The sequence below is a fragment of the Natator depressus genome, chromosome 5 (genome assembly GCF_965152275.1).
Source record: "Natator depressus isolate rNatDep1 chromosome 5, rNatDep2.hap1, whole genome shotgun sequence".
In the NCBI taxonomy this organism is placed as follows: Eukaryota; Metazoa; Chordata; order Testudines; family Cheloniidae; genus Natator; species Natator depressus.
This window is the reverse complement of record NC_134238.1, coordinates 126,554,980-126,578,722: the sequence shown is the minus strand read 5'-3', so window position 1 is coordinate 126,578,722 and position 23,743 is coordinate 126,554,980. Positions and strand designations below refer to the sequence as shown.

At 43.7% G+C, this 23,743-nt stretch overlaps 1 protein-coding gene across 2 annotated transcripts in view; it reads right to left on the bottom strand.

The window, feature by feature from the left end:
* Positions 1–23,743, bottom strand: part of IDUA (alpha-L-iduronidase) — an 81,590-nt gene that overhangs the window by 34,016 nt on the left and 23,831 nt on the right. The window lies entirely within an intron of this gene.

The window sequence follows — 23,743 nt, the reverse complement described above, 5'->3', positions numbered from 1 at the left end:
TTTGGTGCCCTGTCCAGTCGGAGGACCGGGGCTCCTAGACTCAGTACTGGATTACCCCACTGAGTGGCAGAGAACCCGATGCTAATTCCCCCGTGAATTGTGCTTGTCCAGAGGACTTGTAGCGAGGGGGAGTGGCCTCCCTCCCAGACGGAAGGAGGGACAGCCGTGACCACTTTACACCTCCTTATATGTGCACAACACTCGGCAAGCATTGGCAGTTCCTTACCTGTGCCAGCACCCCAATCTGAACATTTGCACATAAGGATTATAATTTGCCCCACAAAATCAATTTGTCCCAATTAATTTTGCAGGTGTAAATTAACACTCACTAACAACATTTTTCATGTTCATGTGCAAAATATGCTCAGGCGTATGTGTGCATTGGTTATATTTTGTTTTGTTTTGCCTGGAGGCTGAATATTTAGTCCTGACATCTGTCTTTGGTAAATTTGAAACTTGATTTTTAAATTCGTGGAGGTTTTTAATAACAATATCTCCACTTGGTTGTTCTGGCACATACCAATTGTCCAAAAAAAGAATAACTATAATCCTATGTAACAATATTCGGAAAATGTAATTTATTGTTTCCTTGGCATAAGACCTGCATGTGGACAAACTGATTCATACCATATTCAGAATAACTAGTTAATTAAACATTTAGGGATTGATCACAGTGCAAGAGATGAGTGTAGTGGATGGAAATGCAAGGCATGTGCATGTGTACAAATTGATTCATACCACATTCAGAGTAACTGGTTAATTAACCATTTAGGGATTGATCACAGTGCAAGAGATGAGTGTAGTGGGTGGAAATGCAAGGCAAAAAGTGGTAAACATGACAGGGAATCCAGTGTTGGATACTTTAAATCATGTAGCAGGGGAAATTGTGAGATGGAACTTCTGCCTTTTTTCTTTAACTGCTCTCCTTTATGGGGCAGATTTGAATGGAGAGCCTGTAAGTTTAGTGATCCTGGAGCAGTGCATGAACTAAGAGGATTTATAAAACTACCTAGAGAAGAAAGACCAGAATGTTGGTGATCTGAAGAGGAACCAGGACTGTCAGTATAGAATCACAGACATGTAGCATTAGATGGGACCTCGTCCAGTCCCCCATGTTGAGGCAGGACCAAGTATAGCTAGACCATCCCTGACGGGTGTTTGTCTAAGCTGTTCTTAAACTCCCCCAGTGACAGGAATTCCCCAACCTCCTTTGGAAGCCTATTCCTGTACTTAACGATCCTTACCGTTAGAAAGTTTTTCCTAATATCTAACCTAAATCTTGCTGCAGATTAAGCCCTTTACTACTTATCCTACCTTCAGTGGACATGGAAAACAATTGATTATTGTCCTCTTTATTACAGCTGTTAACATATTTGAAGACAGTTGCCAGGTCCCACCTCAGATTGGTGGAAACTATAGTAAAGACCAGAATTATCAGACACACATAAACATGACTGGTTGGGAAAGAGTCATTGCACATCTTGTAAAGGGAAGTCCTGCCTCACCAATCTATTTGAGTTTTTTGAGGGACACAACAAGCATGTAGCCAAGGGGGATCCAGTGGATATAGAATCATAGAATCATAGAATATCAGGGTTGGAAGGGACCTCAGGAGGTCATCTAGTCCAATCCCCTGCTCAAAGCAGGACCGATCCCCAGTTAAATCATCCCAGCCAGGGCTTTGTCAAGCCTGACCTTAAAAACTTCTAAGGAAGGAGATTCCACCACCTTCCTAGGTAACGCATTCCAGTGTTTCACCACCCTCCTAGTGAAAAAGTTTTTCCTAATATCCAACCTAAATCTCCCTCACTGCAACTTGAGACCATTACTCCTTGTCCTGTCATCCGCTACCACTGAGAATAGTCTAGATCCATCCTCTTTGGAACCACCTTTCAGGTAGTTGAAAGCAGCTATCAAATCCCCCCTCATTCTTCTCTTCTGTAGACTAAACAATCCCAGTTCCCTCAGCCTCTCCTCATAAGTCATGTGTTCCAGTCCCCTAATCATTTTTGTTGCCCTCCGCTGGACTCTCTCCAATTTTTCCACATCCTTCTTGTAGTGTGGGGCCCAAAACTGGACACAGTACTCCAGATGAGGCCTCACCAATGTCGAATAGAGGGGAACGATCACGTCCCTCGATCTGCTGGCAATGCCCCTACTTATACATCCCAAAATGCCATTGGCCTTCTTGGCAACAAGGGCACACTGTTGACTCATATCCAGCTTCTCGTCCACTGTAACCCCTAGGTCCTTTTCTGCAGAACTGCTGCCGAGCCATTTGGTCCCTAGTCTGTAGCGGTGCATTGGATTCTTCCGTCCTAAGTGCAGGACTCTGCACTTGTCCTTGTTGAACCTCATCAGATTTCTTTTGGCCCAATCCTCCAATTTGTCTAGGTCCCTCTGTATCCTATCCCTACCCTCCAGCGTATCTACCACTCCTCCCAGTTTAGTGTCGTCTGCAAACTTGCTGAGGGTGCAATCCACACCATCCTCCAGATCATTTATGAAGATATTGAACAAAACTGGCCCCAGGACCGACCCTTAGGGCACTCCGCTTGATACTGGCTGCCAACTAGACATGGAGTCATTGATCACTACCCGTTGAGCCCGACAATCTAGCCAACTTTCTACCCACCTTATAGTACATTCATCCAGCCCATACTTCTTTAACTTGCTGACAAGAATACTGTGGGAGACAGTGTCAAAAGCTTTGCTAAAGTCAAGGAACAACACGTCCACTGCTTTCCCTTCATCCACAGAACCAGTTATCTCGTCATAGAAGGCAATTAGATTAGTCAGGCATGACTTGCCCTTGGTGAATCCATGCTGACTGTTCCTGATCACTTTCCTCTCAGTGTACTTGGATTTTCAGAAAGCCTTTGACAAGGTCCCTCACCAAAGGCTCTTATGCAAAGTAAGCAGTCATGGGTGTGACGGCCTCCCCCCATAAGGCTTTATGGAAATATGCTTATGAATATATATATATGACATAACTAGAATATGTTTTATGCTACATATGCCATGTAACATATCTCTGTAAAGGTTATGATCTACTGAATCTACTAATCCTATTTGTATGCATGTATTATTTTTGTGTTCCAAGTTATGAATATTGGGTGTGTACTGGCTTGATTTTTAAGTAGCCTTTGTAAGCATTTGGTCAGCTTCTTGAGAAAGGAATGTGCAAGTTAAATGCCCAATCAAGAAGCACTTAACGGACAATGGATCTTGAAGACGCCAGTCCACATCTGAGCTTTCCCAGGAATGTGGCTTGGCTGGTAAGAAACTCATACATGAACATGTGACTTGCCCATGTGACTCCAAAAACTCCATTTTGACACTGGATTCTAGTCAGCGGGAGGTGGGGTGTCCACCCACAGGAGAAAGTGTATTTAAACCCCTGGGAGACTCCTCCATTTTGTCTTCAGCTGGCTAAAGAGAGAGCCTCTCCACCCCCAAGGACACCTGAAAGAAACTGGAACAAAGGACAGTAACTACAGGGGGTGTGAGTGATTTCTGGACCCAGACTAGCAGGAGACTATTCTGTAAAAAGAAGCTTACTGGAACTGGTGAGGTTTTTATCTGTATTCAGTTTAATTACTGTACTAGACTTAGTCTTTCGTGTTTTATTTTATTTTGCTTGGTAATTCACTTTGTTCGGTCTGTTACTACTTGGAACCACTTAAATCCTACTTTCTGTATTTAATAAAATCACTTTTTACTTATTAATTAACCCAGAGTATGTATTAGTACGGGGGGGGGGGGCAAACAGCTGTGCATATCTCTCTATCAGTGTTATAGAGGGCAAACAATTTATGAGTTTACCCTGTATAAGCTATATACAGGGTAAAGCGGATTTATTTGGGGTTTGGACCCCATTGGGAATTGGGCATCTGAGTGTCAAAGACAGGAACACTTCTTAAGTTGCTTTCAGTAAAGTCTGCAACTTTGGGGCACGTGGTTCAGACCCTGGGTCTGTGTTGGAGCAGACTGGCGTGTCTGGCTCAGCAAGACAGGGTGCTGGAGTCTCAAGCTGGCAGGGAAAGCAGGGGCAGAAGTAGTCTTGGCACATCAGTTGGCAGCCCCAAGGGGGTTTCTGTGATCCAACCCGTCACAATGGGATCATAGAATCATAGAAGATTAGGGTTGGAGAAGACCTCAGGAGGTCATCTAGTCCAGCCCCCTGCTCAAAGCAGGACCAACCCCAACTAAATCATCCCAGCCAGGGCTTTGTCAAGCCGGACCTTAAAAACCTCTAAGGATGGAGACTCCACCACCTCCCTAGGTAACCCATTCCAGTACTTCACCACCCTCCTAGTGAAATAGTATTTCCTAATATCCAACCTAAACCTCCCGCACTGCAACTTGAGACCATTGCTCCTTGTTCTGTCATCTGCTACCACTGAGAACAGCCCAGCTCCATCCTCTTTGGAACCCCTCTTCAGGTAGTTGAAGGCTGCTATCAAATCCCACCTCACTCTTCTCTTCTGCAGACTAAATAACCCTAGTTCCCTCAGCTTCTCCTTGTAAGTCATGTGTCCCAGCCCCCTAATCATTTTCATTGCCCTCCGCTGGACTCTCTCCAATTTGTCCACATTTGGGGTAAGAGGGATGGTCCTCTCACAGATCAGTAACTAGCTGAAAGATAGGAATAAATGGTCAGCTTTCCTAATGGAGAGAAATGAATAGTGCCCCCGCACCCAAGGATCTGTACTGGAACCTGTGCTGTTCAACATATTCATTAATAATCTGGAAAAGGGGGTGAACAGTGAAGTGGCAAAGTTTGCAGACGATACAAAATTATTCAGGATAGTTAAATCCAAAGTTGACTGTGAGTAGTTACTGGGATCTTTCAAAACTGGGTGATTCAGCAGCAAAATGGCAGGTGGAATTCAATTGTGATAAGTGTAAAGTAATGCACATTGGAAAAAATAATCCCAACTATATATATACAGCAGTGGGTTCTAAATTAGCTATTACCACGCAAGAAAGAGATCCTGGAGTCACCATGGATAGTTCTTTGAAAACTTCATCTTGGATGCACAGCAGTGGTCAAAAAGACTAACAAAATGTTAGGAACCATTAGGAAAGGGATAGAAAATAAGACAGAAAATATCATAATGCCACTATAAAATATCATAATGCCACTATAAACCCATGATATGCCCACAGCTTGAATATTGTATCCAATTCTGGTAACCCCATCTCAAAAAGGACAGAGTGGAACTGGAAAAGTTTCAGAGAAGGGCAACATAGATCATCAAGGGTCTGGAACAGCTTCCGTATGAGGAGAGACTAAAAAGATTAGGGCTGTTCAGCTTAGAAAAGAGATGAATAAGAGGGGACGTGACAGAGGTCTATAAAATCATGAATGGTGTGGAAAAAAGTGAATAAAGAAATTTTATTTTCTCTTTCACACAGTACAAAAACTGGGGGTCACCTGATGAAATTAATAGCAGGTTTAATACAAACAGGAGGAAGTACTTTTTCACACAACCCCAAGTTAACCTGTGGAACTCATTGCCATGGAATCTTGTGACAGCCAGGATCATAACTGGGTTCAAAAATGAACTGGACAAATTCCTGGAGGATCAGTCTATCAATGGCTATTGGCCAAGATGGGCAGGGACAAAACCCCATGCCAGGGTGACCCCAAACCTCTGACTGCTGGGGTGAATCACTACATGATTGCCCTGTTCTGTACACTCCCCCTGCAGCTTTGGCATGGGCCACTGCTGGAGATAGGATACTGGGCAAGATGGACCATTATGACCCAGTATGGCAGCTCTTACATTCTCAGTCTTCTTTGTCAAGACTAACCATGCCCAGTTTTTTAAACCTTTCCTCCTAGGTCAGGTTTTCTAAACCTTTTATTATTTTTGTTGCTCCCCTCTGGATTCTCTCCAGTTTGTCCACATCTTTCCTAAAGTGTGGTGCCCAAAACCAGACACAGTACTCCAGCTGAGACCTCACCAGTGCAGGACCACCTTTGACTTGCATTCAGGTACAAAAATTAAGTCTGACAGTCAAGGTCCAAAGCTGAACTCGACTGTTGCAAAGATCAGTTCTGCTCATTCAGATCCATTGACGATGTTTCCAGTTATGCCTTGCGTCCTACTGAAATATTTGCTTACATGCAGTCAGCAAGTATAACAATGATTAACTTTACTTTCATGCAAAAACCTGACAACACAGTTCAAACAATAAAACAGAAGTGTGTCCTTCTGACTTCAGGGGTCTAATTCAAACAGTATACATTGTAAAAAAAACAAGTCCCTGTTTCCTTTGCAGGCACATTAGAGATTCCAGGAATATGAATGTGTTGCCAAAACATCCCCTTGTCTTCCCTCTTAAGCAGGTTGTCTGCTGCCATCCACTAGAGAAGTGGCTGCATTTCAGTGATGCTGCATGCGTACAGATGGAAACCTTTCTGTATTTATTTCTGCTTGTCAACTGCATTAACAGAACCTTGACTCATCTGGAGGCAGATTAGGCAACCTACTCCCATTAATAAGCAGTTACTTGTCAGTGAGAGTACTTCATCCTCACAATCTGGCCCTTTAAGTGTCTACACTTGTGTGGTTGTGCAGAAACGACACCTGCTTCTCACTGACATTTATAATGTTACTATGGCCTGAGCTGTATCTTCCTCACCCTCAATGAAATAACATTACTGTCCTCAAACACTGGGACACTTTGCAATGGCTGTAGTTTTGATAAAACATTAATATGTAGGTTAATAAATGCTGTCACAGAAGTGAACACCTGCCGCTGTAAATGGTCTTGAAGGACATCATTGTAGCTGGCACCCCAAGGAATTGATCAGTTTTTTGTCAAGTCATGATGCATTTGTGGAAACTGCAGGAATCCCAAACAGTGTCTATTCCACTGGGGGGTGAGACACCTAATAATATATCTCCAAACAACCTGGAGACTAGCAGAAGGTAACAGGTTATGAGTCCATGTCTTTGCAGATTTGTTGGAGAGGGTGCTTCTTGGAGTGTTCACTGAAAGGATATGAGAGTATAATATCCCATTCCCACTCAACCTCTTCTACTGCTCAGTTTGCCAGTCTCAGTCACCTTAGTAGAGAAAGTACATTATCCAAGTCTGGAGGGAGTTACAGGAGGCACGTGGGCTAGGAAAACCCTGGGTGCTCTGTCTTGATGAATTTCAGGAGGAAGGTCAAGAGCTCTGCAGAGACTGAGTTAATATGTTTATTTTTTTCCATTAGGCCTGCTGATTGCGTTCCAAGACCCTAACTCTATTTTTGGTTGCTATTAGGAGTGAACTTGGGCAGGTTTAAAATTCAGGCTATTACTAATCACTTGTTGGCTCCAAGAGGGCCCTGTTCTGCTGAGCACTCAAAGCTCCCGTTGACAGTAAATCCCAAGGAACTCTGTGCTTTGGGGAACTGGTCCCCAGAGCCTGGAATGGGCGCAGCATCTTATCAATGTCCACTCTTTGGAGGGCTGTTTCTTCAGCCCTTGCTGGGAGGGTTTTGTTCCACATGCCTTGTAAGTCGATAACTCCTTCAGCTGTGAGTGGGCATGAAAATCTGCTGCAAAGTAGATTTAAGGAAGAGATGGTATTAATGAGTAACAGTATGCATTGAAAGGGGCAAAGGGTTTATTTAATGGGTAAAGGATTCCATTCTGAACTGCTGACCACAAGTGCAGCTCATCTTAACTCAAAGGAGTTGCACGCACTGGCACCAGGCTGGCTGCACACGTTGCTTGTCATCTCTGCTGCTACATGCAGTATAGCCAGTTATTCTGGGCAACAGCTGACACTGTTTGAGCAGTAGCAGATCCACAGGCCTTGCTCCTCCCCCAAAATCCCCATGAATCGTGGCACCTGCGATTGCCTGTGGAGCAGCGCAGAGCCCCTGTGTGGGCTCCTGAGTCCTGCCCCTTCCTCAGTGCACAGAGGAACTTTTGTAAAGGGATCACTCAGTGCAACAAAAATAACACACTACTCAGATTCCCAAGCCACAAGGGACCGCTGTGACCATCTAGTCTGGCCTCCTGTACTTCCTCAAAGTAATTCCTAGAACAGATTTTTTAGAAAAACACCCAATCTTGATTTAAAAATGGTCAGTGATGAAGAATTTACCCCAACCCTTGGTAAACTGTTCCAGTGGTTAACTACTCGCATCGTTAAAAATGCACATCTTATTTCCAGACTGAACTTGTCTAACTTCAACTTCCAGCCATATGGGTCATGTTAGACCTGTCTCTGCTAGACTGAAGAGCCTATTGTTACATATTTGTTCCCTGGGTAGATTCTTATGTACTGTGACCAAGTCACCCCTTAATCTTCTCTTTGTTAAGCTAAATAGATTGAGCTATTTGAGTCTATCACTATAAGGCATGTTTTCTCATCCTTTAATCATTCCTGTGGCTCTTCTCTGAACCCCGTCCACTTTATCAACTCACAGGACTGCAGGCTGGGAACTTCCTGCTTTATCCAGATGCATCACAAACTGTCTGTGTGTGTGGAAATTCCCCCTGACAAAATCTGAAAGAGGGAGGGGTACGAGCATAGGTCCATCTCCTGGTACTCTGGGTAACTCAGTTAATCCGATGACTACCACTTTGCTACAGGAATTGCACAGGTTGTGCTGTTTCTCGGTTCTTCTGCAGATAGGATTCCCCCTTTAACCTGTAGTCTTAAATATAATTGCAAGCCTCAGTCGTACTGTACTTGTACTGAAAACAACCCAACCCCAGTAAATCATCTTCTGATTTTTTTCCATTAACACTAAATATGGATCAGGCTCCGAGGAAGTAATTTCAGTTGTCAACTGAAGACTTAATATCTTCACTCACTTGAATTTGGAAGAAAAAGTTAGATGTTTAACACCCAGCAGAACCTTTGGTGCTCAGATATACAGACACCCTGCCACACACTTCAATGGGAGCTGTGCCTGTAACAGAGGGCAGAATGGGGCCTTGGTTGCATATAATTAGGCCCCCATTGCTGACAGAATGAGCTAATCCTGCAAAGAACAAGGGGCATCATGCAGCTGGTAGGTGCAAGACATGCTATACGGTAATCCTATGTCCAGCCTCCCTGTTGTGATGGCCTATCACATTTCATCTATCCATGCAAATGATCAGCATGATACGTGTGAAACAAAGGAGCAGAACACATCTTTTGCATTTTAGAAACAAGTGAGGGTGCCCCTTAAAAAGGCATAACTACTACTCCTTCTTCAAAACTCCTGCCTTTTCCATAAACCATCTGAAAATTGGGCATTGAGCCAAGGTCTTTCTTAATGAGCTAAAACAGAAGCCAATGTTTATTAACATATCACACAGTTTATTCCCCTTTGAAATCAGCATTACTGACCTTTACTATACCCCTCAAGTCATAAATCACCATGATATGGGTACATTTAGCAGGATACAGGAGAGATACAGAAATGTGAGCAAACAATGCAAGCTTTCAAGCAGATAAGATACGGCCTATGATTCACCACTTTTCACTCAGCTTGCTTCCATCTCCTCCGTCCTTAGCTCAGCAATGGTGAGCTGTAGTGGGAGGGAGGCAGAGACAAAGCATCAGTAGCTCCCTGTGCTGAGGTGAGTTTCTTTGCCAGGAAAATGTTGTTAAGTCATTTTTTACAGAGAGTGTACAAAGCAAATTCAAGATTTGGAAGGGGAAACAGGCTAAGAAAAGAAGCAGTTTAGTCTACAGTATAAGGTCTTTTAATAACCGGATACATTCACATTTCAAATCAGGCCATTTAAGCACAGATCATTTGAATACAAGCATGTCACAAAGAGAGTCATGATTTCGCCCCTCTTTTACAAAGACATATTATCATATGATAGGAGGAGCAATCTCACGGCAACAAATGCTTCTGACAGTTTTTCACTACAAATCTAGGGCAGCATTTCAAGCTATGCACATTCACTGTCCTCTCGCTGCATGTACTACACGGACACTTTTCTCGTATCCGATTTGATTTAGGGAATACGATGCCTAACTCCATCTCTACAATGCATGATTACAAGTAAATGCTAAATGTGATTTTTATGCTAATCTTGCCAATAACATTCTGATGTAACATATGCTTTCTGCATGAATACACGCCCTGGAAAATAATACATCCTTGACAAAAGATTAAGAGGGAGATTTTTTTTCAAAGGCACAGATGGTAGCGAGGGTGCCCAGCTACGGCTGCCAAACTGAGTTGGATGTCTAACTGCCTTTGTGCTATTGAACTTCTCCGTTTAGCTTGGTATTTTTAAACATGCCCATGAAAATGGTTATTGAAATTCCCTTTTAAAGTGGCTACTGAACTGAGTATGCAGCATTAAATGAGACCTCCTAGAATCTCGTTTTCTGAGTAATGACTCTGAATGATACTGTATAAACTTAATTTTTTTTCGTTTTATTAACATATGAGAATATGTAGTATTGCATTTAATAACTTCTATATGTTTCATATAATTTTTTCCTTTTGTAATTGATAGTTTTATATTTATTTGACCTGTCAATTTTAGCTGAAATCAATGTATAATTCCAAAATGTATGTTTTGTTGAAAAGCTTATTAACTGTTGTACCTCAAGTAGTTAGAAACCTAGAGATCTTTAAAAGGTGCTTTTGCCATATGCAGTGTAACGCCCTAATCCTGAAAACATCTACTTAGGCAGATCCTCACGTACAACAGGACTTCAGATGGTTTTTCTCCTGTAGAACCCTTTGAAAGATTGGATCTTAAGTTTTTCATTAATTCACTGATTATTTCATTTTTAATTTGAGATCATTAACTACTTTGCCTCTTATTTTTTTGACGTGTACAGAGAAACATACAAACTTCTCAGTAAAAACAACGAGGAGTCCTTGTGGCACTTTAGAGACTAACAAATTTATTTGGGCATAAGTTTTCATGGGCTAAAACCCATTTCATCAGATGCATGGCATGGAACATACAGTAGGGAGGTATAAATACACAGCATAGGAAAAGATGGAAGTTGCCTTACCAGGTGGGGGGTCAGTGCTAACGAGCCAATTCAATTTAAGTTGGAAGTAGGCAATTCTCAACTGTTGATGAGAAGGGGTGGAAATCACTTTTGTAGTGTTAATGAGGCCAATGTAAACAAGGTGGCTCATTTCAAACAGTTGACTAGAAGATGTTAGTATTTAGCAAGGGGAAATTAGTTTATGTAAAAACAACGAGGAGTACTTGTGGCACCTTAGAGACTAACTAATGTAGAGACTGTCTGGTTTGGCCAGTGTACATGCAGAGGGGCATTGCTATCTACCAATGTGATATATGCCATCATGTGCCAGCAATGCCAAACTGGATAGTCTCTATGCAAAAGAATAAATGGACACAAATCTGACATCAGGAATGATAACATTCAAAAACCAGTAGGAGAACACTTTAATCACCCTGGTCACTCAATAACAGATTGAAAAGTGGCAGTTCTTCAAAAAATAAACTTCAAAAACAGACTCCAACAAGAAACTGCAGAACTGAAATTAATTTGCAAACTGGACACCATCAAATTAGGCCTGAATAGAGACTGGGAGTGGATGGGTCACTACAGAAACTAAATCTATTTGTTCGTCTCTACAGTGCCACAAGGACTCCTCGTTGTTTTTGCTGATGCAGACTAACACGGCTACCACTCTGATACTTCTCAGTGAGAAACATACTTAGGAATCTCTCAAGGGACAACTGACAATCTAACAATACTATGAAATCATAACAGCCTAGCTCACAAGTGAATGAGTTAAGATTTATGGTAATGTGGCTAAGTTTCCCAGCTCTACTGTTTCCATGATGCCTACTTCGCATATACCTATCTACTTGACATTTCTGCACCTGTCTGGAGTCTGTTTTATACCTCCAACTTTTCCCTTTTACCATGAGCTCTACAGGTAACCTTTACCTACAGGTAACCTCTCACATTTGAGTTGCCAATTTGTACCCTGTTTGAAAAACAAAAAATATACAACAGAACCTCACTGATTCACATTAATGCCTGAGGTCCACTGCAACTTACTGAAGTTTAGCAGTAGCAAAAAGGTCAAGAATAAATGTTCTAGGTTAATTTGTAAAGTGTATGCCTTAGTGATATGGCAGCTCAGTACAGCCTCTTAGTTGGGATGTGATGGGACTTTTTGTGCAGATTATGAAGTGTTTAGTGAGGTTCTACTATAAATGTAAAAACAGCTGAAGTCTCTTAAAAATCAGAGCTATAATACAAATCTGCTACATTATGTTCCACATTCTATGAAACGCAGATTTGAAGTGAGAGGACTTCACTTCAAACCAAACCTTCAACAATTGTCAGAGAGTCATTATTTTCATTCTGAATCCATTCTTGGCATTTCTGTCCTGCAGATTCAGCTAGTGACTCTGTCATTACAGTAGAGATAGTACTTTCACTCCAACCTTTGGTTCCCATGTAGTATTTCACAGCAACTACCCTTGGTGCTGAAAAGGGTCCCAATTCTTCATTTTATATATCTATATCTATCTATATAATTTGCCTTTTTCAATTACTAAGATCCTGAGAAAACTAATTGATTAGCTGATTGTGACAGGGTCGGGCCAGATGGCTACAGGAGAGTAATAGAAGGCAGATATATTAGCCCCAGGTTAAGCAGGTCCCTTTTCCCTGGGTAAGGTAACAGGGAAGGTTCCAGAACAATCAGGAACCTTCTGGAGACAATTAAGACAGGCTGATTAGAACACCTGCAGCCAATCAAGAAGCTGCTAGAATCAATTAAGGCAGGCTAATCAGGGCGCCTGGGTTTTAAAACGGAGCTCACTTCAGTTTGTGGTGTGTGTGTGAGGAGCTGGGAGCCAGAGGCACTAGGAGCTGAGAGTGAGAACGCGGACTGTTGGAGGATTGAGGTGTACAAGCATTATCAGACACCAGGAGGAAGGTCCTATGGTGAGGATAAAGAAGGTGTTGGGAGGAGGCCATGGGGAAGTAGCCCAGGGAGTTGTAGCTGCTGCACAGCTGTTCCAGGAGGCACTCTAGATAGCTGCATTCCACAGGGCCCTGGGCTAGAACCTGGAGTAGAGGGCGGGCCCGGGTTCCCCCCAAACCTCCCAACTCCTGGTCAGACACAGGAGAAGTCGACCTGGACTGTGGGTTCAGAAAAAGGGCCAAGCTGAGGGCTGCCATGAAGCTCCAAGGTGAGCAAATCTGCCAATAAGCGCAAGACCCACCAAGGTAGAGGAGGAACTTTGTCACACTGATGAACAAAATATTTAGACAACTTGCATGCAGCTCAAAAATGGGTTTCAGTTGTTCCAACTTATGTACGTGGATCACAGAGAGGAATGGGTGCTTCGCTACATTTTTAAAAGGCTGAACTTTTTAGAAATAAATAAGTAAAAAGTTCAGATTCCCGTGCATTCACCAATATCTTAGTAATTGAAGAATACAGCAGTATTGCTAATGCTACGCATGCACATTGACCAGTTCTTGCGGAAGGCTCACACCAAACTACGTCTGTTAGGGAGGCTGTCAGGCCAACTAGCATATACTCTCTCAGTCCTTATGATCCCCGTCAAAAACTCATCTTAAAACAACCTAATTCAAGTAAGTGTTTAGATACTTTAATCTCTGTGCCAGTTCATTTACCTCACAAGTACCCCATACAGTTTTCAATCCAACATGGCTTGCAAACTAGATGAAAAACTGCAAAATATTATTATTGGGTCCCTGAACATAAGTCAATCATATGACAAAAAGCAATCATTAAATAAGCATATTTGATTAGTACTTAATGGTCAAGATTAGCATCTCTTTACTGACTAATCCATGTCTAACTTTGATTCTTAAAGCTGAGTGTTGGATTGTACCACATAATTTTCTATTACTTATTCCAATTACTATTGCTTCTCTGACATCCTCAAATACTGACACAGGAAAGCAGTTCACTCAGACCTCAATCCTGCAATCTGAGCCATGTGAGTCAGCCCTTGCCTGTGTGTCAAGCCTCAATGATGTTAGTGGTGCAATGAAAGTACAGGGACCTACCTATTCAAAACCCATTACAGGACTGGGACCCTAGCTGACTACTTCATGTTGTGGAGGTAGGCTAGTGACACCATAGTTAAGGTCCCAGCTGGCTTTCCATTATGAGTTGATCTAAAGTTAAATACTCTCCATTTTTAATTTACTAGGATGACATGCTAGCAGTGGGGCAAACCTTAAAACAAGCTGCCCATCAGAAGGAAGTCTCCATACTTGTCTATTTTTTTTAGCAGTTTAGAAATAACATGGGGGTTCTCACTAGGAGGTCTTGAAAAAAATATTTCACAGTGAGCCTTGCGTCGCTTTGCCCTCTCACATTGTCTAGCAACGGACAAAGATTCTTCCACTGAAATGTTTGAGATATCACATGCTCTTTGAAGTCTTCCATGGGATCCCCATCTGTTGAATGGGTAGGGCCCTACCAAATTCATGGTTGATTTTGATCAATTTCATGGCCAGAGGGTTTTTTAATTGGTCAATTTCATGTTTTCAGATCTTTACATCTGAAATTTCACAGTGTTCTAACTGTGGGGGTCCTTTTTCCAGTAGCAGGGACTCACACCTAGGAGCCCCCCAGCTGGGTTGCTCCCAGCAGCAGGGGGAGATCTGATGCATATCCACAAGCCTCCTCCAGCTGCAGGAACCTACGGAGAACAGTTGCCAACTTTCACACAGTAAATAAGTTGCCTGACTTTCACAATAAGCCAAAAATCAAGCTAATCCCATTTCAAAACAAGGCCAAAACAAACCAATCCCTAAGAACCCCAACACTCTATGTGACTAGATCCCTCCGGCGTGCAGTCTGGGACTGTGGTGGGTCCGCTGTGCACCCCTGACTCTCTCCTCCCCTTGCCCCTGCTTGCTGATAAAAAAAAATAAGCAACAAGCTACAACAAGCGACAAACGACAAGCCAAAAACTAGCCAACAAACAACTCACAAGCCAATTAAGCCAAAACCAAGCCCAATTTCTGCATTTTTTTGGTGGGTTTGGCAGTCTGCTTTGGAGCTTCCTGCACTCAGAGGTGGGTCTGATCGCCCCCCCCCACCCCCAACCTGCCATGCAAGGGAAGGACAAGTCCTCTCCCTGCCAGGAATTGCAGCTAGGAGCCCCACCGCTTCTGCTGCAGGAACCTTCGGGGCTGCTGCCGAGCACCAGAGCTTCCTGTAGCAGGGGGAGGCACTCGGAGGTGGGTCTGATCTTTCCTTCCTCCTATCCCTCTCCAGCCCAGTGGGACTTGGAGCTAACAGCAGCAAGGGGGAGATTGGCTTTCACTGGGAAGGGCTTATTTCACGGTCTGTGACACGCTTTTCACAGCTGTGAAATTGGTAGAGCCCTATGCATGGGATTTAAATTTCTTGTCATCACCCTGAAACTCTATCTTCTAGCTATCTTTCCTTGTTGACCATTGCTTCGTGGCCAGGCCTCAACAATATTGTCTGCCTGTCAGGGTCTCACTCAATCACCTCTGTGCCTTCTATTTAGCCCTCCTGTGCTCTGTACAACCTAAGGTTCCATCCCTGTCCACTTTAAATCCTTCTTTAAAGGATCACTGCTGCTGTGCTTAGTTTTTCTAGCTGGTTTGTATATCGGTGTTGTAGTTTGTTTCCCTTCATCGAACGGCTTTCTATCGGGCTGCCCCTCAATTTTCAGCTCCTTGGATTGTCCCTTCATGGATAGCTGGAAAACACCTAGCATAGCTTGGGTGCCACCCTAAACAGATACTGAAGTTCTACCAGGAGCTCAAGACTTCAGATTCTGTGAATCTGTTTGGCTCAGTTGTTGTCTAGAGCCTTTACCCGTGAGATGCTCAGGAAAGACCACTCTTGCCACAGTGACTCTGGCAGTGCTGAGAAGTAGGTGGTTTAATCACTTTTCACAATGCACTTTAGCTTTAGCTTCTCTTGATTTGATGGACCCTGTTGACACTGAAGCAGGAAAGTAGTGCATTTTTGGAGTCTGTGCTCGGTAAGGGAAAAATACTTTCAGAAGAGCTGCCTCTGACCGTTAACAAGGAGCCAGGCCTTTCCATCTAAGACCCCAGATTGGATAATATTTTATATATGAACTTTAATTGGGGAGTCAATGTTTCAGGTTGCTGGGATACACTTACATAAGTACTTGTAAGCTACTTAAAGCCGGCACAGCTGAATCCTTGAGACATTTAACTGAAGGAAGCTGATACTAAACCATATGTTTCCTTGTGCATGAGAGGCAGAGATGGAGTGAACAAGGAAAGCCATTAAAGTTATGTACAATTGAGTATCATCAACACAAATATTATAGTTAATAACTAGTGCGCGTACTATGTTTGCTTGAATGTGAAATGTGATTTAAATAGAGGTTAATGTGTTTATATGAATGCCTGACTGCTCCACTGCACATTTAAATAATTCAGTGCACTCCAGGGATTTACTTGAATGTTCCAGGTATGGAGTGTACAGGTGCATATATCGGAGCACTGTATCTTGGTATACTGTAAACACTATATTGACAAGTAGTGTTTTGCCCACGAACTGTAAGCTTGTAACTCCCCTTTTTGCAGAGGCTAATGAACTTCTGAAGTCCTGCTTGCTCTGTCACAGATGTGCCTGCAGTAGTGCCTGCCCTAGACCTGTTCTAACCTTCTGCACAAGGGGAAATCTTGCCTCAAGTGACTACTGAGCACCTTGGTTGTTGTTCAATTTAAACACTGAACATTTCAGCCAGGTCTCTGAAGGCTGCATGCTCACCAAGTTAGAACTGTTAAAAATTAAGCAGGTTTTGAAATACCTGATCGTACAGAAAAAGTTGGAGCAATTGTCTGTGCATAAGAAACCCTTTATTCATGCTCTGATAGCTCAGATATGGATGAACTGACTTCTTCCCCCCACCCCCCAGTAGAAAGAAATACCGTTTTGGGCTTGGAAGAATGAGAAGTTTCAGAACAGTATAAGCTTCTGAGAATGGGGTCTTGGAATGAAACCCTGATGTTTCAACTTAATAGTACTCACGTGAAAGACAACCCATCCCTCCCTCCCAACTCAACTCATCTTGGAACTGGAATTTCCCAGTTTGAGTTTGTTTTTCTTTGGCCCCCTTCAGCTCCCCCCTTCCATACTTTCATGTTGTAGTGACCTGGAGCTGCTTGGCACCCCTTCCCGTTCCCCAGATATGATTCCTCCGCAGCACTTCCAAACCCTGCTACCCTAGTGAATGAGGTCTTGAGTTAGTCTCAGACAGCACATGGATGACTATATAAGAATTTTGATTATGTTCATTTAAGTTTCAAAATCCAAAGCCATCCTCGCCCAAAGCAGCTGACAGCTCAAATTCAAATTGGGAAAGTGATTCTAAATTCAGCAATATTCTGACTTAGCTCAATATAATTTTGGGGTTGCCAACAGTTACTGTTTAGCCATTACTTATACCAAGATCATACTGAAGTATAGCAGGCAGGAATGTCTATAATCAAGATTATCTAATACTTTCCATCATTACACTGTTTTCAATGGCTAACTTTTCCAAACTTTAACCATTTGGGACGAACTTTTCCCTGCTTGCCCTTTGCCTCAGGCTGAATTTTGGCATATTTCAGCAAAAACAGTCAAGCTGTTTCCAAGAATGAAGCTCCATCATGCACATGTCCTCTGTGGGGTAGCTTCCCCTTAAAGGATCAAACTAAAAGGAAAATTAACCCAAGTTTGTTTTAGAATCATGATTATGAAATCATAATGTTTTCGGAACAAACTCCTGCATTTAAGGTTGTCCAGCAATCTTAATTTTCTCTCCTTGTGCATATGCTTAATACAATCCTCAGCTACGTGATGACATACTATTTATTGTACAGGACCCCTGCTCCATTCAGTACACAAGATGGACAGTGAATGAGGTGCAGTATTGTAGGAAGAAATGGGATGTTCTTTTGTGTTTGAGACCCTGGACTGGGCGCCAGGAGTGCAGAGCTCCATTTTTGGTTCTGCTACAGACTGACAGTGGAGGTAAAGGGACCTACACTGCCAGTTCCTCTGCTCCCTTTTTAAGCTCCTCCTCCAGCCCTTGCCTGCTGTGCAGGTGTGGGGGACCCAGAGCAGCTCTTTAACCCCTTCCTGGTCCAGGCTATCAATATATATGTTTAGGAGGGCAAATGAAGAATTTATGGGTAACCTTAATTCTGGCATTTCCTATTTGTGAGTGCTTGGCTTTGCAACCTTATTTTTTAATGGTGTTTTTAATGTAACATGCATATATTTTCTGAAGCTAAACAATTATTTGTAGCCAAAAAAGCAGAACTTTGAATATTCAGTTACAATTAACTGTAAGTTTTCTAGTTATAAAATATTACTATAAAACCAGGGTAAAACTTCACTGACATTTATTGCAATACACACTAACCACAGTCAATACAGTGAACACTCTATTCAGCTTGAAACAACCCTCAGGTGAGAGTTAGTGTTCTGAGTTAAACTTTTTTTCCAATCAATGTACTCGTTTAATTTTTAAATGTTCATTGTATTCTTCCATTCTGGAAACTGGATGAAGGCCTTTGGAAAATACTGTTAGTGGTTTGATCTCTGTAAGCATATGATTTATACCAGTGGTTCTCAACCAGAGGTCCGCGGCTCCCAGAGGGCCATTAGCCAGTTTCAGGGCTCTGCAGGGCCCTGCGGCTGAAGCCTGGAGCCCTGAGCACCCCGAAGCTGGGAGCGGAGCCACGGAACTAAAAGCCCGGAGCTCTGAGCCCCAGCGTCCCTGTAGGGCTGAACCCTGGTGCCCTGCAGGGCTGAAAGCCTGGAGTGCCGAGCTCTGGTGCCCCCCACGGGACTGAAGGCCGGAGCCTGGAGCTGCAGTGTTCTCACAAGGCTGAAGCCTGGAGCCACTGGGCTGAAACCCAGAGCCACAAGCCCCAGTTCCCCAGTGGGGCAGAAGCCACAAGTCAGCTGCCATGTGGGACTAAAGCCAGGAGCCCTGAGTCCTGGCACTCTGGGAGGCAGAAGTCCTGAGCCCGGTGGCTGAAGCCCCGAAGCTGCCCCTCCAGTTGGCCTGGTGGCTGAAGTCCAGAGCCCCCAGCCCCCACTCCGTGGCTGAAGCCCCAAGCCCCAGCCTCACCGGGCCCTGGAGCTTTTATAGCACATTGGGGGTACCTCAAAGAAAAGGGTTGAGAACCCGTGACTTATAACACAATAAAACAGTCCTCAGATAAGTACATTTGGTTAGCAGTTATTGGTCAAATAGGCCTGTCTTGATGGACTTGAAAAAGTACTGCTGAGTTAAATGTGTATCGTTAGTAAAAGTTGGGAAGAACTTAGGCTGCCATGATGGTGAGAAGTTTATTCCTGTCAAGGTTCCTTCCCCACTCTGAACTCTAGGGTACAGATGTGGGGACTTGCATGAAAACCCCCCTAAGCTTATTTTTACCAGCTTAGGTTAAAACTTCCCCAAGGTACAAACTATTTTACCTTTTGTCCCTGGACCTTATTGCTGCCACCACCAAGCGTCTAACAAATATAACCGGGAAAGAGCCCACTTGGAAACGTCTTTCCCCACAAAATCCTCCCAAGCCCTTCACCCCCTTTCCTGGGGAAGGCTTGATAAAAATCCTCACCAATTTGCATAGGTGAACACAGACCCAAACCCTTGGATCTTAAGAACAATGAAAAAGCAATCAGGTTCTTAAAAGAAGAATTTTAATTAAAGAAAAAGTAAAAGAATCACCTCTGTAAAATCAGGATGGTAAATACCTTACAGGGTAATCAGATTCAAAACATAGAGAATCCCTCTAGGCAAAACTTTAAGTTACAAAAAGACACAAAAACAGGAATATACATTCCATTCAGCACAACTTATTTTATCAGCCATTTAAACAAAACAGAATCTAATGCATATCTAACTAGATTGCTTACTAACTTTTTACAGGAGTTCTGACCTGCATTCCTGCTCTGGTCCCGGCAAAAGCATCACACAGACAGAGAGAACCCTTTGTTTCCCACCCCTCCAGCTTTGAAAGTATCTTGTCTCCTCATTGGTCATTTTGGTCAGGTGCCAGCGAGGTTATCTTAGCTTCTTAACCCTTTACAGGTGAAAGGGATTTTCCCTCTGGCGAGGAGGGATTTAAAGGTGTTTACCCTTCCCTTTATATTTATGACAATTACCTACTATAAATAGAAATTTGAATACAGTGAAGAACGTAAATCCATCAAAGTACTCCCACTCCCGAGCTGCACAAGTGCCCTTATTAGAGTAAAACTAAGTAATAATTCAGAACATACGGGCAATAAATCAGTACGGTACAGCAATAAATCAGTACTATAAGTCAAGCGATGATGTAAGCATACGGTTATATGCAGTTTAAGACTGAAATCAATATTCACAATTAACGTTTGAGAGAGCCATGCAGTTTTACTAGAAACAGTTCAGAGAAGTTCCACTTGCAAATTAAAATGTTCTGTTTCAGGTTAGTACACACTAACTGGATTTGAGATAGCTGACCCGGTACTGAGGATGGCTTCTACATGGCAGAAGTGCTCTAAGGACTGTGCCCAAAGGCATATCATCAACTGAAGCAAAGATATTTATATGATCATGCCTTGTGCACACTTGAGACCCAGCACAGGCTCAGTTCTGTAGCACTCATCCAGTGTACCTTTCCACCTCTCCACTACTCACCTGGTGGCAGAGGATCTTACTATATAAGCCAAACCAGACCACTGCTGGAGAGTGGTGGCTGTTGGCTACAGAGGCTCCCTGTGCGCACGTTTGAATCCATTTAGCTAGAATAATTTTTCTGAGTTCTAAACCCCTCCTTGCCACTTATGCAAACCAGATGAAGAGCTTTTCCCCCACCGCCAAGTCTGCGTTAAACTAAAATTTTAGTAGTCAATATTCTGAACTTCGGTAGTACATCCACGGATCTCAAAGGACTTTACAGACGAGCCTCCAAACACTCCAGTGATACAGGTGGCATTCCCATTTTATATATGGGGAAACTGATAGAGAAGGGCCAATTGACTTGCTCAGTGTTGTACCAAGTCAGCAGGACAGCCATTAACTCTTTTGAACTTGTCCAGGTTTCAAGTAGTGGTGCCCAGTCTCTGAGCCGTACAGACTTTCCTCTACAAACAATGTGCCCAGCAAGGAGAACAGATCAGATGGCATAAAATATGATGTATGCAGGACATAGCTTCCTAAGATAGCCAGAACTTCAAGGATGGCCTAGCTGAGCTCTCAGCCATAGATAATTTGATTTCTAACAGCAGAGCATGAGGCTGATGAGCCTATATCAGCCAAGGCCTCAGATGGCTGCTAGAGCTTGCTGCATTGCACACATTCCAGGCTGAACACTTATGTGGATCCTTTACTGGCTTTTTCTAATTTGTGTCACCTTGCTGAAAAACTAGATCCGACTGACTACAGTACTATTGGCCAGACATTCAAGAGACATCTGCTTCCACTTAGACGTTTACATGGCCAGATTTTCAAAACGGGGCTCAGCACATTGTGTCCAAAGCACTTTTGAGAGTCCGGCCTTAGTGTCACAACAGGAGTTTCTGGGTGCTGGACACTTGAAAAATCTGGCTTCTCCAGCTGGTAGTCCATGGAGTGGCTGGGGGTGGTTTGCAGAGAGCTGTCTGTCTGCAGTGCTGGCTCTCCTCTGTGTTCGTCACATGATGGGTGGCCTTTTTTAAGGGGACGTGAGCCTAACCCCAACTGTGTCTAATCAGCTGCCTCCACTGAGGCTGTGAGGCTAGGGACCAAGTGATAACATGAAGATCACCTGGTCCTCATAACAGCCAGCAAGAGCTCAGTTGTGTGGAGAGCTGCAGGAAGCAGACAGGCCCCTTGAGAAAGCCTTAGGGCAAAGGAAAGAACTTAGTTCATAAGAGACTGCCGGGAATAATAGGTGGGTTCTCTCATTAGCCCTTGCACCAAAGAAGCGTGATCTCCAGCCACAGGATTTCAGGTTAGTCCACACTGATTGAGTGTCATCCCGCGGAAGCAGATAAAACCCTAGAGAGGAGGTCTTGTGTTGAACAGTTTTATTTTGAAGAAATAAAACCAAAAGGCCTAAAGAAAAGGACTGAAATCCTGTGGCTGGAGAGCACGCTTCTTTGGTGCATGGGCTAGTGAGAGAACCCACCTGCTTACAGTTTCCAACTGGCAAAAAAGCATTAAAGAGCAGCTAATGTATCAATACTTTCCTATTATTCAGATAATCAATGGCTGTCGTTACCTCAGGAATACGGTGATGGCAAGTGGGTGAGAAGATGACCTAGTAAATGTTTTTAACATGTGGTCTACACTGTGAGCTAGTCCAAGGGGTTGGAGAAATCTAGCTTGACCTTAATAAGCCTAATCTAGAGGAAAAGAGCAGGAGAAAGGGTATTATTCCAACTTCGAAAAGCCCATTAACTTTTGGACTGAAAATAAGCATGAGAAATGTCACAAGGAGTAATTATCATGTGCCTGGTAATAGCTGAATGGTTGTACAGACAGAATCCATGTATCTCCACTCCGCATCCTCATTCATGTAAAAAAACCCAAACCCTTCTTGACCTGGGCTGTATGAGGAGAGCTGGACTTGGCCCCATTTAGTGCTCACTAATGTTATTTCCATCCCACAGTGATTCTGCAGGCCTAGGGAGGGAGGCACCACCTTTGACTAGGCAATGCGATGGCTTTTTAGTCTTACTGCTTTGTACCTACCAGCTGAGATCCTTCTTGCAAGGCATAAACATTAAAAACCAAATATCACCTCGCTGTGATGGGGTGTACAAATCCCACACTGGTAAGGAAGGGGTTAAAGAGCTGCTCTGGGTCCCCCACACCTGCACAGCAGGCAAGGGCTGGAGGAGGAGCTTAAAAAGGGAGCGGAGGAACTGGCAGTGTAGGTCCCTTTACCTCCACTGTCAGTCTGTAGCAGAACCAAAGTGGAGGTAAAGGGACCTACACTCTGAACTCCTGAGCCCTTGCGATAGCAGCTTGGTCAAGCCAACGAAGGGGAGACTTGCGACAAACCTTTATCTCTGGGTGCAGTTATTTAATGACTTTATCAGCTGGGAAACGAGGGGACAGGCAGGAAGTGATCCAGGGAGGCAGCATTATAGCGCTTAGGGGTGCAGGACATAGCTGCTTACCCCCAGGCCCTGGATTGGAATCCTGTGTAGAGGGTGGGTCCAGGTTCCCCTGCCCACCCTTGGGGAATGACAGCACACGACACTGGTGTGGGGAATCCGGTTGAGGGAAGGCCTAGAAGACAGAAAGGTCTAGACCATGAGACCTCAACCGAAGGGGAAACCCACAGCCCCTCGCCTAACCCAGAGGGCTACCCCTTTGCTGGATTCTTCATGTACCCCGAAAGGGGCAGACAAATCGAGTGACCATGACAGACATAGAATGCTGCAGGGCTGGAGCAGTGGCCATCAGAGGGTGCCCAGGAAGGAGAGGGCCTTTCATGCCACCATCTGACCAGCAGGTGGCACCAGCGGTAGGCAAACTTGTTCACACACTCCCATTAGTAAATTAGTCTTACTTATTATTTGAACTGTGGTAGCACCTAGGAGCCCAGTCACAGACCAGAACTCCACTATGCTAGGCTCTGTACACACAGAAGAAAAAGGCAGCCCCTGCCCCAAAGAGCTTGCAGTCTAAGTCTTACTATCCTCATTTTATACATGAGGCGACTGAGGCAATGTACGTCACACACAGGCAGTCTATGGCAAAGCCACTAATGGAACCCAGACCTCCTTGAA